This window comes from Mixophyes fleayi, chromosome 2, assembly GCF_038048845.1.
Source record: "Mixophyes fleayi isolate aMixFle1 chromosome 2, aMixFle1.hap1, whole genome shotgun sequence".
In the NCBI taxonomy this organism is placed as follows: domain Eukaryota; kingdom Metazoa; phylum Chordata; class Amphibia; order Anura; family Limnodynastidae; genus Mixophyes; species Mixophyes fleayi.
The window spans coordinates 109,811,302-109,826,837 of NC_134403.1; positions in this window are offsets into that span (position 1 = coordinate 109,811,302).

The window sequence follows — 15,536 nt, forward strand, 5'->3', positions numbered from 1 at the left end:
CACATCACGCTAACAGAACGAGAGGGGTCCTGTAGCAAGGGACAGATTTTCACTCTCAACATCACGAGTAGCGCTCGACATTCAGCAACAGCGTCCATCTGCTGAAGCAGAGGAAGCTCCATCTGTGCATGCGCAGCACCACTCGCCGCAACTACGATCTTTCCAGAGTCGCAGCGGAGATCTGCAATCAGCTCCAGGGGCGCACGCAGGGGGGGGTTTCCCTCTGCCAACGAAGTTCCCCTACATACGGCACTGTACTATACACCAGCTGCGGCACTGTCAAAGAAGTGTCTGCGGCGATGCTGTATACAATACAGCACCGCCGCGGACGCTACTTTGACAGCGCCGCGGCTGCTGTATAGTACAGTGCCGTATGTAGGGAACTTCGTTGGTGGAGGGGAGGGGTTTCTGGAGACCCAGCAGCAGCTCTCTCTCTCATCAATTAGGGGAGGTAAGAAGATCACTCAGCAGGAAAGTTACGGCATCTAGCCCTCATCCTACATTCTAAAGTCGAGCACAAGGCTCTCTTTATTCTACTGTATTCCTCCATCTACTTTCTGTCAATGGGTGGTAAGACTTAGATTCTATTATTCACAAGTTCTATGTGCGACTCTTTGGTCCTGCAAGATTGGGATTGCTTTACTCCCCTATCTTTGGAACTGTTACGCCCACACTCAAGATAAAAATTATATATAAATAAGGTCTATGTTTGATGTTTACGCTGTGAAAACATATATATTATTTTTATACCATATTCACTATTTGTCTTAGTATCAAAATTTAGATAGTTGCTTTTATTTGTATATGTAAATGTTGCAACCATTTAATTGTAAGTTGCATTGTGTTATTGTGAATACATTATTTTTATTATAAGTTTTAAACCATTTTCTCTCATTCTATACAATGTTTGGGGTAAAGTTTGACAACTTCAATTTTTTTTTTACTACTTTATTTGTAAAATTTTTGTCATACATGTTATAAGGATTTGATATATTTCATTAAAGACTTAATTAAATAACATCTTATGTAAATAGGAATAAAAAGAACAACCCTAAATTGGGTGATAACATAATACTTATATATAGACAAGATATAACAATTGAAGTGATTAATAAGTTATGTTGAGACATGAGGGAGTGTTACTATAAATAAGGTAATAAATAGGGGAGATAAGGGGGTATAAGGGGGGATTGAGGCTTAATCTGGGACTCCTGGTGGACTGATATTTTGGAATATGATTCTGTGTTCATCCGTGCTCCAATATTATTTATAGGAAAAGGGAGAATATATTTTGAGTTTGGTTAGGCAATGGTTTGGGATCAGAGGAGTTAGTATAAATGAACCAATCACTCCAGATTTTGGAGAATTTATGAGTTTTTTTTATTTAAATATGCTGAAATATTTTTCATATATGCCAAATTTTATTTAGAAGTTGTTGTCTAGAAGGAGGATCTGAGCTTTTCCAATATTTTGCAACATGGCATCTGGCTGCATTAAGAATCTGAACAGATAATTTGTCCAAGGATTTATTTAGGATAATGATAGGAGATCCAAGGAGAAAGCACCATGGGCATTTAAATATATAGGTATTAGTAATGTCGCTAATCAAGGCAGCAACATCATCACAGAAAAAAGGTATTTTTGGGCAAGATCACCAGATATGAAGGAAGACTTCCTCTTCTCCACAGCCTCTCCAACATCAGAAGAAGATTCATATATTTTTTTCAGTCTGGTAGGAACTAAATACCATTGGTAAAATTTTATGTGGACATTTTCTTTAACCAGGGATGAGATAGAAGTCTTAGAATCCTTTTACGTAGTGTTGCCCATGTATCACTATTTGGCAGTCTGCCCAGGTCAGCTTCCCACTTGAGTTCATGGATAGGGGTGGTAGGTTCTCTAGAGGAGATGGAAATATTATATAAAGAGGATAGGATTCCTTTTTGTAGGGGTGAATGTACACATAAAGATTCCAGTGGAGTTAGAGGTCTCGTTATATAGGATTTAGGAAGGGAATTCACATAGTGTTTTACTTGAAGGTAAGCGAACAGGCTAACATCAGGAAAATCAAATTTATCCTGTAACATAGGTAGTAAAATATATGGGTATATATTTAAGACATCTTTAAACATCCTGATACCTTTCTCCCTCTAAATCCTGAATCTAGAAAAGCATTGCCCTGGGGTAAAGGTGGCATTGTCCCAGAGAGACGTTATAGGGGAATAATTGAGGTGATTTTGCAATAAAACTTACAATAGTCGTATATCTGACAGGTGAAGGAGGCTATTGGATGTGATTTCAGAAACAGAGGTCTGTTACGCATTGAAACCCTTAATGTTCAAACTATGGATGGTGTGTGACAGCAGGAGAACTCCAAATCAACCCATTGAGGACCTTTTAAGCCCTTCCAGTCTTAGGCAGTAAAAAGTGTCCTTTGCGTTCAGACATGAATTGCATGCAATTGAGTTCATTGTCACAAAGGGAAAAGATGGATCTGGCCGTATATGAGCATCCTACCCTCTTAAGAGCCCTATTTATTGGTCACTCAATGCCCCATATTTAAATGTTTGTGCCAACATGGCTTATATATGGCTATGTATTATCAACAATAACACACTTCCCATCCCTACCCCAAATAATTATTAGTAAATTTAAGAAAAGGAATCTAATAGGTAAATTTAAAGAATCTTTAGGGGTAGCATTTTCCCTATATGAAGTATACTTTTGTCAGCAATATTTCTTGAATGGTCATTGACCAGATAAGATGTAACAATGCGGTCGGCCAGAGAGGCCCTAACCTTGGTTAACTTATGACATTCATTGGTTTTAGCATAGCAAATTACAAATGTGTAGACACTTGTAACTTGCTATGTGTTTCAGTAAGATGTGTAATAAGTCTTATAAATCAGTAGTCCATTATAATAGGTTGGTGCCACAGTATAAACAGTTATGTAGTCATCCAGGCTGATAGTGATGGCAATTGGAACAGGGGCTGGTGCTGACGCCAATCCATAGTGGATTTTCTGTCATGAATGCTATGATGGCATCAGCTTAAGCTTCAGTTTCTTTCTTTTGAAGAGTACAGCATTTTGTTGCTAGCATTTTCTTTATCAGATAGATTCACAATTTTACTACAATGAACAGACAAGGATTGTTGCTAGTACATGAGTCAGTATTTGTAATATACCTGAAAATCATCATCCAATTCCCTTAAACCATGGATTCAACCATGAGAACCAGCCTTCAGTGTCAAGTTCATATTCAGAATAATTATATTTCTTTCTAACTTATTCTTTAATTTGTTTTACTTTTTTTAAAATGTTCAAATATAGGTTTGCACAAATTATCTGCCCTACTATTTGACACATACCACCCTGGACTGCTGTTAAATAATCCAATACCAATTGGTGCTGTTGCAATATTTTGGTGTAATACTGCAAAATACTTGTCTCAATGTCCAAAAACTCTAAAATCTCATCAGTTACATTATTAATAATTTGAATAAGGCCTCTATAGTATAGCAATTTGGTACTGATCCTTCAAATATGGATAAGGATAGTCCCATTTTCATATACCATGGTTGATATATTAAGTCATGTGTGTTGTATATCTGTGTTAACAAATGTTTGTATGAAACCATGACCTAATCATCCTGCTTCTCTTGTGGCCGATTAGAAGGAATCTGTTTTACGCAAATTTGGTTTCCAGTCTGACCATATATTTGGTTACACAGTATCGGTATCAGAGTGCAACTGACCAGATGGTTTGAGGAGTCCGTGAAGATATACTAGAAATTAGTTATTTTCTAATTCCGTCCGGAGGGTGGCAGCTGGTACCGGTAATAAGACTCTTGCTTATTTGCAATCTGGCAACTATTTTGGAAGATTGTAGCAACTTCTAAGAGGCAGCAGTTGGGGACATATATGATGCCTGGAGAAACACCACTTTTATAAAGTTGAGCCTCAGTTGCATGTGGAACATCTGTGCACTGCTCTTCCTTGTATGAATGCTATCGTCTGAAAGTAATATTCATAATGCAAATAATTACTGTTTACCATTATTTTATCTATTCCGTATTTATTGATCATATTATATTTTGGAGCCGGAATATCTGTTAGGGTTTAATATAACCTGGTCAAGTGCTCATTTGTTTTAAGGTTGAAGTCACTTTTAGTGTGTATACATTTTTTTTTATATGATAAATGTATTTTATTTTGAAGAACTTTTCAAAACCACTTAAAGTTATTTAAGAGGTACTCCAGCAGCCATTAATTATTATTGTCTATCAGTTAGTATTTCACAGCATAGTCTGCTTTCTGTTTTTGTTTGGTAAGTCATGTGCATATTTCTTCTGGAGTACTCTCCTATGCATCATATGGGACAGACTATGTTTTAACTCTATGTGCTTTTCTATCCATGTTGCAGTAATTAACCTAGCTAAACTACAAGAATCCCTATCTCTTATTAGCAAAAATGTATATGCTTAGTGACAGCATACATAATAATATCCTTCTGGTAACTGTTGCTGTCCTGCATTAACAATATCAGAAGAATACCACAGTAATTTAGATGTAGTTCTGCTTGGGCACCACCCTAACAGATACAATGATACCTTGGTATTTTTTAACCCTTGACCTATTAGATTGGTGTGGGCCATCCACTTTCATCATCCAGTAATCTCAGTTCACTCCAAGGAACTGGAACATCTAAGTACGGTATGGTTTTTGACGATATTGGGGAATGGGCAAATATCCAGCAATCACTGACAGTACCCAATGCATCAGTGTACATATAATGCACAGCAATAAACCTATTATCCAAAACTTCTTGAAGATTGCTTTGTAATTTCCTTCTGGTACGATTCCGATAATCATGAGTGTTACTAGAGCTCCTCTCAAATGTATAAGGGTCAATTACCAGTGCCCAGATAATAAATGTAATACCTGCACAAAAAATAATGCTGCCTAGAATATATACCCATAATCTTTGACCAGATCTGGGTCCTTGAGAAATGTGATCACCCAATTCTTATGTTACTTAATATCAAAAATGTAAAAAATGTGAACTAATGCTTTATAGTACTCCCCTTATTTATTTTCTTGCAATGAGATACGTGAATCCAAATGTCTCCTCCTGCCACCTTTGCTGACATTGGAGTGGTGACAAGAATCTGATATGGGCCTTCAAACCGGGAGTCCAGTCCTTTTCTAATGTGCATTTTTTATGCACACTGTCAGGATGAGAGCATAAATCTGATATAATGAAATATAATCTTGAAAGTCAGGGCCCAAATAAAACATTGCATTGATACCTAAATGAACCTGATTTTCTACTAAGATAAATGTTTGACCAAATGTTTTTTACAAAGGAAACAATTAGCCCAGTAGGAGGTAATTAGTTTGAGGAGACCTGCTTAATATATGCAGATCACAGACATCCATTGTTTTGATCATGTATTCCACTTCCTAATTGACTTCCTTTCAATAGGTAAACACAACAAACCACTAAATGTAAATGACAGAGCTATATGCCTAGGTGAGATCCTTGTAGACAAAGATACCATTTGATTGCTGCATATAAAGATATATAGAAATATGAGATTCAAAGGAAAATGTCTTCATAGTTCATATTTTGGGAAATCCGGGTGGCACTCCATACTGAGGAGCAGAAATCCCACCAGGGTTGTGAATGACAGGTATGGGTGGTATCCAGGAACAGCTAAAATCACATATCTTTGGAAAAGGTATGTCACATTGTCAAAATTTCATCATGTTTGGTATCAAAAGATGGACAGTCATGTGAGATTTATTAATGAAAAAATTGGATCTGTCTGACGCTCCAGAGAAAAGTTAGATCACGTAGTAGAATTGGTTAGTAAATCAGGCAACATGCAAATGGTGATTGAAAAAAGTGTCACAGGCCACAGCCCCCTGGGGGGTAGAAAGAGGTGTGGAAATGTCTTTAAAAGGCTGATAACAGGTATAGCAAATCAGACTTTTTGGGTAAATCAATTCACATTCATAAGCTGTCCATCTTCCTAGTCACTTTCCCATAGCACAGATTATGCAATTCAAGTAAGTACTATTCTGAATGTAACCCCTTTTGTTTAAAACTGTTTTGCTTGTGTATGTCAATCTAATAGTTGTTTATTCATTATTTTTATATCCGTATATAATACTGTACTTTTATATATTAAATCTATAATTTAATATGTCGCGTTCTTGATACTCTAACGACTACATTTGCCTGTTAAGTAGAAAATAGCTCGGCCAAGTTAACCCTTTGAATGCCAGTGTTTGATTGGTTGACACATTTGATTAACAAGCTGTGTGCTCTTGCATTTACATTTGAGTAACAGTCTGGAGGTGTGAAGAGGTAACCCTTTGCTTGCTGGTGTGGGTCTTGCTAGTTTGTGTTTAGCTAGAAACCTTGTGTGCCAGTGCAAGACAATATATTGGTGTCCTATTGCCCGTATTCAATAGGTGGTGGCAAACCTGAAGTGTGAGGTGTGAGGGCTGTTTGGGGGCCATTCAGTAGGTCTATAACCTGTGTGTTAGGTAAAGAGAGACTGCGGGCTGGAATCGTGTGACCTCATACAGCAAATCACCCAAAAGTCACAGCAACTGGGAGCGTTCGTGACACACACCCAGTCACCTAGTTGGAGGTTGTGAGTGTCATCAAACAAGTTAAGAACTGGAATAGAAGCATATACCCTGTGGTGTATTCATGTTAGGTCTTCCTGCAACTGTATCACATACAGAGTTCAATATGCTTGTTCATGCTGCAATTGCTTTGGAAATTAACATCCTATCCTAGCAGGGGTTCAAAAAAGGATCACATATGGAGTTAAACCATACTTTTTACTAGGACAATTTATTTTGGAGAACAGTGTCAATGGAAGACATTCTAACCAGTTTTTCTGAGTTTCAGCCATTAATTTCTGCAACTTTAATTTGATAGTATCTGTTAGACAGTCGCGGCGGCCGCTGGCACCACCGCGACACTCATTACCGTCCTCTGACGTCCCGGCCGTCGCAATGACGACCGGGGCGTCACTTCCAGATCCTGGCCGACCGTTGCCAAGGCAACGGTCGGAAGCTCTGTGCCCTGCGCTGCGTCCCGGCAACGGAGGAAGCCGGGCGCGCATGCGCAGAAGATAGTATCTTGTACTTAACATTCTGGGGCTTGATTTAACTAGCCTGTGGGCTGATTAATGCCTGATTCATTAATCAGGCAGGGGGCTGTGTGTGATTCAGAGCTAGGCTCTGATTGGAGGCCACTAGTATTTAAGGCAGTAAAGTTTGCAGCCTCACTGCCGGTTATAGTTCTGTATCCAGTCTGCTAGCCTGCTCCCTGCTTGTTCCTGTCTATTGGACCCTGTTACAGCTTACCCGTGTATGACCCTTGGCTTGAATTTGGACCCCGCTTGTGTATCTCGTGACCCTGACCTTTGGCTTGAATACTTACCTCCCTGTCTGCTTGTGACCTCTGACCTCAGCTTATTCCTTGATACCGTTGTCTGCCGCCGGCCTCTGACCTTTGCTTGGACTCCACTCCGCTGCTTGGGGTCTCCCTAGCCGGTGCACACTTCACGACCCTCTGCCAGTCTGCAGCCCGGTCTGTTCCCACCATCAGGGGCTCCAGTGAATATCTGACTGGTAGAGTAGACTCCGGGTTGTGTTGTGCCGGCTAGCGGGGTTCCTAACATTATAACCGGCCTAAACGTTTCGGAGACGAAGTTGGTATGGAAGAAAGCGGAACCAAATCGTCTCCTCTTTAAGCCCTGGCGGGTCATATTGAGACTCTCTATCAGATGATCCGGGAACTGTCCCAGCGTTTGTCCTCCCCAGACGGGGTCCCCCGGAATACACTGCTCAGTTCTGGTTCAGCTGATGAACCCAAGTTAAATTTGCCGGACCGGTTCTCCAGAAATAGAGCCCTGTTCCGGAATTTTAAAGAAAGCTGCAAACTCTACTTTCGGCTGAAACCTCTGTCTTTTGGTTCAGAACAGCAGAGAGTGGGAATTGTCATCTCCCTCCTGCAGGGTGACCCCCAGTCCTGGGCTTTCACCCTACCACAGTCGAGCCCTACCATGCAATCATTGGAAGCCTTCTTTAATGCACTAGGCCTCATTTATGATGATCCAGATCGAGTTGCCTCTGCTGAGGCTCATCTACGGGTTTTAAAGCAACCCCAACATTCTGCAGAAGAATACTGCGCTGAATTCTGCAGATGGTCGCCTGACTGTGAGTGGAACGACCCAGCATTGCGCAGTCAGTTTTGCCTAGGACTATCAGAGGAGGTTAAGGATTCATTTGTGCAGTATCCTTCCCCTGCCTCGTTGGAGAGCCTTATGCAACTTGCTATTAAAATTGACAGAAGAATTAAGGAGAGGAGAACAGAGAAGGAGGCATCTTCCTGCTCATCTGCAATTGTTCCCGCTCTCACGGATGTTGAGAAGCCTATGTCCTCAGGGCCGCTTCACCTATCTCCTGACGAAAGAAACAGGAGACGGTCACAAGGACTATGCCTTTATTGTGGGAAGAAAGGCCACTTCTCCTGCTCTTGCCCTTTCAAACCTGAGAAAGGAGCATCTCTGGGAAAGATACACTTAGGCCTGCAAGTTGTTTCCCAAAAGAATGCTGTCCTGATTCCCGCACAAGTTACTTTTGGTGCCAGTTCCGTGGCCTTATCGGCCTTCATTGATAGTGGAGCTGCGGGCAATTTCCTTGATATCGGGTTCGCCCGCACCGCTGGGATTCTGCCTGTAAGACTCAAATCCGCTATTACTGTCTGTGGCTTAGATGGGAATCCATTGCCTGGAGGTAAGGTTGAATGGGAGACTCCGCCTTTATACTTGAACATTGGAGCACTTCATTCGGAGTCCATAACCTTTCTCCTTATTGATTGCTCATCGGTTCCGTTGGTCCTGGGCCATCCCTGGCTTTCTCGTCACAACCCTGTTGTGGATTGGGAGAGAGGAGAAATCGTTCAGTGGAGCTCGTATTGTTCACAGTCTTGCTTGACCCTGCCTCTGCGAATCGTCCAGTCTATTCCGGAGCAACTTCCCTCACAATACCACGACTTCTGGGATGTGTTTTCCAAGAGAGCTGCGGACACTTTGCCACCTCACCGGGTCTTCGACTGTGCCATCGATCTCATACCTGGCTCCAAGTTACCCAAGGGACGCTTGTATTCTCTCTCGGGCCCCGAGACCAAGTCCATGCAGGATTATATTGAGGAGAATTTGGAGAAAGGCTTCATCAGGCCATCCAAATCTACGGTAGGAGCTGGATGTTTTTTTGTGTCTAAAAAAGACGGAGGACTAAGACCCTGTATTGACTACAGAGGATTGAACCTCATCACAGTCAAAAACACCTACCCACTTCCTCTAATCTCCGTATTATTCGACCAATTAAGAGGTTCAACGGTTTTCACCAAAATCGATCTTCGAGGTGCATATAACCTCATCCAGATCAGAGAAGGAGATGAATGGAAGACGGCATTTAATACACTTTCGGGCCACTATGAATATCTGGTCATGCCGTTTGGTCTTAGTAACGCGCCTGTGGTGTTCCAAGATCTGATTAATGAGGTGCTACGGGAGTTCCTGGGTCATTTTGCGGTCGTCTATTTGGACGACATCCTCATATACTCCAAACCTTAACTGTACATCAGGGCCATGTCAGACAAGTTCTACAGAAATTGCGAGAACACCACCTCTACGCTAAAATAGAAAAATGTGAATTCGAGGTGCAGAAAGTTTACTTTCTTAGGTTATGTAATCTCCTCTGAGGGATTCTCCATGGACCCAACCAAGGTCCAAGCTATCCTGGATTGGGTACAACCAAATAATATCAAGGCGGTGCAGAGGTTCTTGGGCTTTGCCAATTACTATAGAAGATTAATTTGCGATTTTGCTGAGATTGTGGCTCCTATTGTCACCTTGACTCGCAAAGGAATGGATCCAATGAACTGGCCACCCCAGGCAATAACCGCGTTTGAGACTTTAAAGAAAGCGTTTGTATCAGCTCAGGTCCTTAGACATCCAGATTCTGAATTACCGTTTGTTCTTGAAGTTGATGCCTCCGACGTCGGTGCTGGTGCCATCTTGTCTCAAAAAGATTCCCATACTCACCGCCTACATTGGTGTGCCTACTTCTCCCGTCAGTTTTCCTCAGCAGAAGCCAACTATGATGTAGGTAACCGGGAGCTATTGGCAATCAAATGGGCCTTTAAGGAGTGGCGACATTGGCTAGAAGGCGCTACACATCAGATCTCTGTTATAACTGATCACAAGAATCTACAATACATACAGTCGGCCAAACGCCTGAACCCCAGACAGGCTCGTTGGTCGCTGTTCTTCACCCGTTTTAACTTTGTGATTACCTACCGTCCAGGTTCTATGCTCTGTCCAGAAGCTTCCTGGCACATCATGTTCCAGATACTAGTCCTGAACCCATCATTCCCACTTCCATGATCCATGCTGGGTTAACCCAAGACCTGAGCTGCACCCTGCAAAGATTTCAAAGGTTAGCTCCTGATAACACTCCGGTAGTATGCTTATTTGTTCCTGTTCATTTAAGGAAAGCAGTCCTGGCTGAGGCACATGATAGTAAGACAGCTAGACATCCTGGAATACAAAAGACTTTGGAGATCCTCTCCCGTACTGTCTGGCGGCCAATCGTTGCCCGCTGATGTCAAGAGTTATGTCCTTGCTTGTGAGGGTTGTGTCAGGAGTAAGGTTCTCAGGAGTCGTCCTGTAGGTCAGTTGCTTACATTGTCTATCCCTGCAAGACCTTGGACACACTTGTCTATGGACTTTATAGTTGACCTGCCACTCTCTGCAGGTCACAACACCATCTGGGTGGTAGTTGACCGCTTCAGCAAGATGTCACATTTTATACCACTACCCAGGCTCCCTGGTGCTTGAGATCTGGCCATTCTGTTCATCCAGCATATATTTCGGCTTCATGGACTTCCTACTGACATCGTTTCCGACCGCGGTTCCCAATTCGTGGCACAATTCTGGAAATCTTTTTGTACAGTTCTTGGGATCAAGATAAGCCTCTCGTCTGCTTACCATCCTCAGTCGAATGGGCAAACAGAAAGGGTTAACCAGTCTTTAGAACAGTTCCTACGATGTTACACCTTAAAATTTCATTATAACTGGTCTTCTCTGTTACCCTGGGCAGAATTTGCGTATAATAATTCTTGTCACTTATCTACCAAAACCTCTCCATTTTACTGCAATTTTGGTTTTCACCCCAGGTCTAATTCCTTATACTCTCTCAAGTCCGCTGGTATTCCAGAAATTCGTTCCACGGCCAGGGATCTCAAAGTTATCTGGAGAAAAGTACAGTCATCATTGAGACAAGCCTAATTTTTTGCAAATTTTTTTTCGGACCGCCACCGTACCACCTGCTCCCTCAAAGTGGGCCAGAAAGTGTGGCTGTCTACACGCAATATCAGGTTCAGACAGCCTTGCAAAAAACTAGGGCCTAAATTCATCGGTCCTTTCCTCATTATCAAGAAGATTAATGCTGTAGCATTCAGATTGAAAATCCCTGGTTCCTTAAGGATCCCCAACACCTTTCATTGTTCTCTGCTTAAACCTGTGTTATACCCGAATCAGTTCCAGTCTTCAAATTTTTCTGTACGGAACACGAACAAATACATCATTCATAAGATCCTCGATTCTAAGAGAGTGCAGGGGCAGGTGCACTTTTTAGTTCAATGGAGGAATCGTGGGTTGGAAGAGCGGTCGTGGATTCCACAAAGACGGCTTCATGGTGCTAAACATTTAAAGGAATTTTTCAAAAAATTCCCTAAGAAACCTGGGTGTTGGGGTTCTTTGATCCCTCCTCAAGGGGGCACCACCGCGACACTCATTACCGTCCTCTGACGTCCCGGCCATCGCCATGACGACCGGGGCGTCACTTCCGGATCCTGGTCGGAAGCTCTGTGCCCTGCGCTGCGTCCCGGCAACGGAGGAAGCCGGGCGCGCATGCGCAGAAGATAGTATCTTGTACTTAACATTCTGGGGCTTGATTTAACTAGCCTGTGCGCTGATTAATGCCTGGTTCATTAATCAGGCAGGGGGCTGTGTGTGATTCAGAGGTAGGCTCTGATTGGTGGCCACTAGTATTTAAGGCAGTAAGGTTTGCAGCCTCACTGCCGGTTATAGTTCTGTATCCAGTCTGCTAGCCTGCTCCCTGCTTGTTCCTGTCTATTGGACCCTGTTACTGCTTACCCGTGTATGACCCTTGGCTTGAATTTGGACCCCGCTTGTGTATCTCGTGACCCTGACCTTTGGCTTGAATACTTACCTCCCTGTCTGCTTGTGACCTCTGACCTCAGCTTATTCCTTGATACCGTTGTCTGCCGCCGGCCTCTGACCTTTACTTGGACTCCACTCCGCTGCTTGGGTTCTCCCTAGCCGGTGCACACTTCACGACCCTCTGCCAGTCTGCAGCCCAGTCTGTCCCCACCATCAGGGGCTCCAGTGAATACCTGACTGGTAGAGTAGACTCCGGGTTGTGTTGTGCCGGCTAGCGGGGTTCCTAACAGTATCATTTAGTCTTTCTATCTTGACACTATTCTGGGGGTGATAGGGGGTATGGATAGCCTGGGAGAAGTCTAAATCTGCCAATATGTGTACTAACACTTCTCCAGTGAAATGTGTTCCCCTGTCACTTTCTATTACCTCTGGGACAGCATATCTACAAACTACTTCTGACATCAATTTCTTTTCTACGGTTCTGATATTTGGTGTCCTGCACGGCACAAGCTTAGGGTCATTCGTAGGAGAGGTCCACACACACGAAGACAAACTCATACCCGACAACTTTAGGTAGCTGTATAAAATAAATTTGTAGTCTTTGAAATGTATAGTGAACTTTGGGTATGGTTTTAATAGGCACTAGAACAATTTTGTCAGGATTATGCAAAGCACATATGGTACAGCTTGTAGTATAGGTTTGTGCTGCATGGATGAAGCCTGGTGCTATGCCGTACTTGTCTAAGGTATTTACCTTCATGTCCATTGAAATGTAAGTCTATGTAAGATTTGAACCATTACTGGGTAGAGTAAACGAGGCAGTAGCGTTACTGCCCATACCCAATCCTTTTCCTCCGTCCCTATTTATCCCCATTCTATCTTCTCTTTTACAGGCGTCTGTTTCTGCATTTGCTTTAGTATGTCAAAATCAAGTCTCAACTGTCATAGTTTAGTACATTAATTGCACAGGACTTTAAGGCCACCTTTTTGACTGCTTGATTTGAAAGTGCATTTCCTTTAATCTCTAAAGTATTGTCTCGGGTATGTGCCCCACACCTTCCCCTGAGCCACCTGCATAGGTAACTGCAGAGAACTGCAGCAAACAGGGACTGAATACAGTCGGCATGGAAAGAATTGCTCGAAAAATTGTGTCATTTATATCCTCCTCTTCAGTTTCTCCCTGTTTAAAAACATCCTATCCTCTTATCCCCGTATTCCCCTCTTTTGGACCCAATGGAAGCAATGTCTCTCGTTTCAAAATTGTGCATCTTTTGATGGTGATGTTGGAAGGTGTAAATAATGTTACTTCATACAAATCTGGTTTGAGCTTGATTCAGGTTCTCTGTGACAGCATGAGGATCCTGAATAGTTAACGGGTATCCTAGTACTATGTCTGATACTTAGTCTGAGTGTGATTGTTACAGCCACAGCTCGAACACATGGGGAAGCCCCTCTGATTACAGAGTTTAAATATAAGTAATAATATCCTAATGACATTTGTTTGTTTCCATATTACTGGACCAGCACACCCTGAGCATGTCCTGAATTCTCATGACAAAAGTGTGTAAATGGCTTGGCATAGTCTGGGAGTGTTAGTGGAGGGACACAGATAATAGTCCATCAATTTTTAAGTCTTTTTTTCTTTCTAAAAACACCACAGTCATAAAATAAATTCACACAAACAAAAACATTTTGCAATTTCCTATTCATTGGGAGTTGAATAAAATCAGTTTGGATTACCTGGAAGGGTCCCTCTGTAGCTGGGAGGTGTGTTGGTTCTGTGGGATATTGCTGTAAAAAGTTTAAACAGCTAGCACAGAATTTTGCAGCTAGTTTAAAAAAATCCTGGAGCATACAATAGGCTTTAATCAACTGAGCCATAGCAGTGTTTGATAAGTGTGTTAAACCATGATTAAGGCTTACCATCATTATTTTGCTGCAAACCTGTGTGGTTTGGGTCAAATCTTCCCTGCTGCAAGATGGAGACCTCCTGTGAAGAACAAACTTTTTGCATAGATATTAGCATTCACACATTAGGGATTATAATAACTACCATTATTTCACATGTTTGTTCTTTTATCCCCTTTTCTGTTGTTGATTTAGCTTATTTGTCATCTCCGGTATTAGATAATTTCTCTATCAGTGTGTGGGTTGTTGCATGTTCTTTGTGCTTTGACGTGTGTGACATGGTATTCAGTAACAATTTTCACCCCTCCTTTACACCATCAGGTAACCAGTGAACATTTCTTGTAGTGAGTGTAAAAGTGATGTGAATTGGGTGGGTGTTTGTAACCACTCCTATTTCATCATCACCTAGTACAGCCCCTTTGAAAGACTCCAATTTCTCTTCCTATTTCTAAATCATTTTTTTGCAAACAACCCCCTAAACACTTTCCAAGCATTCAATCATTTTGAAAAGCAACACTGCTCTTTTCACAAACCAGAGTACCCTTGTTAGACACCTTGCTCTGTGTCTGCACTAAATCACTCACAAGGGTTCACATAACATGTTTCCAACAGAATCGCCCTTCAGCACACATTCATGCATCCCTTCGAATTCTATGTTTTCCCAATCAAAAGTACAAATGCATTCACTTGCTATCCCATGAAATAATCTCATATTGCTATCCAGAAATGTGTTAGAATTATACTCATTTACGTTTAGAAGGTAAAAAATTACATCTTCCTGACTATACATATATAAAATGGAAAAGCAGATAACATAGTTTATCCTTGTAGTAATCCACCACAAAAGACACTCATTTTCTCACTTAAAGAGGAAGAAAATTTAACTGATAGCTTACAGCTCCAGAGACATTTTAATTACTTTTGAATTATTGAAGCATACTCAAATAAATTTGTTATCAATTATACATGCATTGTCAGATAAACAAAACACAGGTTTTTTTTGTCTCCCCCCACCAAAGTTTTCTTACATAGTATATGGAAATTTGTTAGAGGGAGAGATCGTGCACCACCAATCCCTCAATGCTTGCAGTAGCCCTCCCTCCTCCCTCAACACACTAGAATCCTCACACAGAAAAGTGAGGGATACATTCCATTCTCCCCACCTTGCTCACTTCTAAGCTACATTCATCAGTGCCATTAAACTGTCTGCAATGTCTCTCACTAAATCACATTTATCACATGTAAAATGGACAAGACAAAACAGACATTCAGTGTGATTTACCAGATCACAGGTCTCATTTACTGAGCATGAGACAACAAGAGACAAGCTGTGTGAATTAATTGTAAT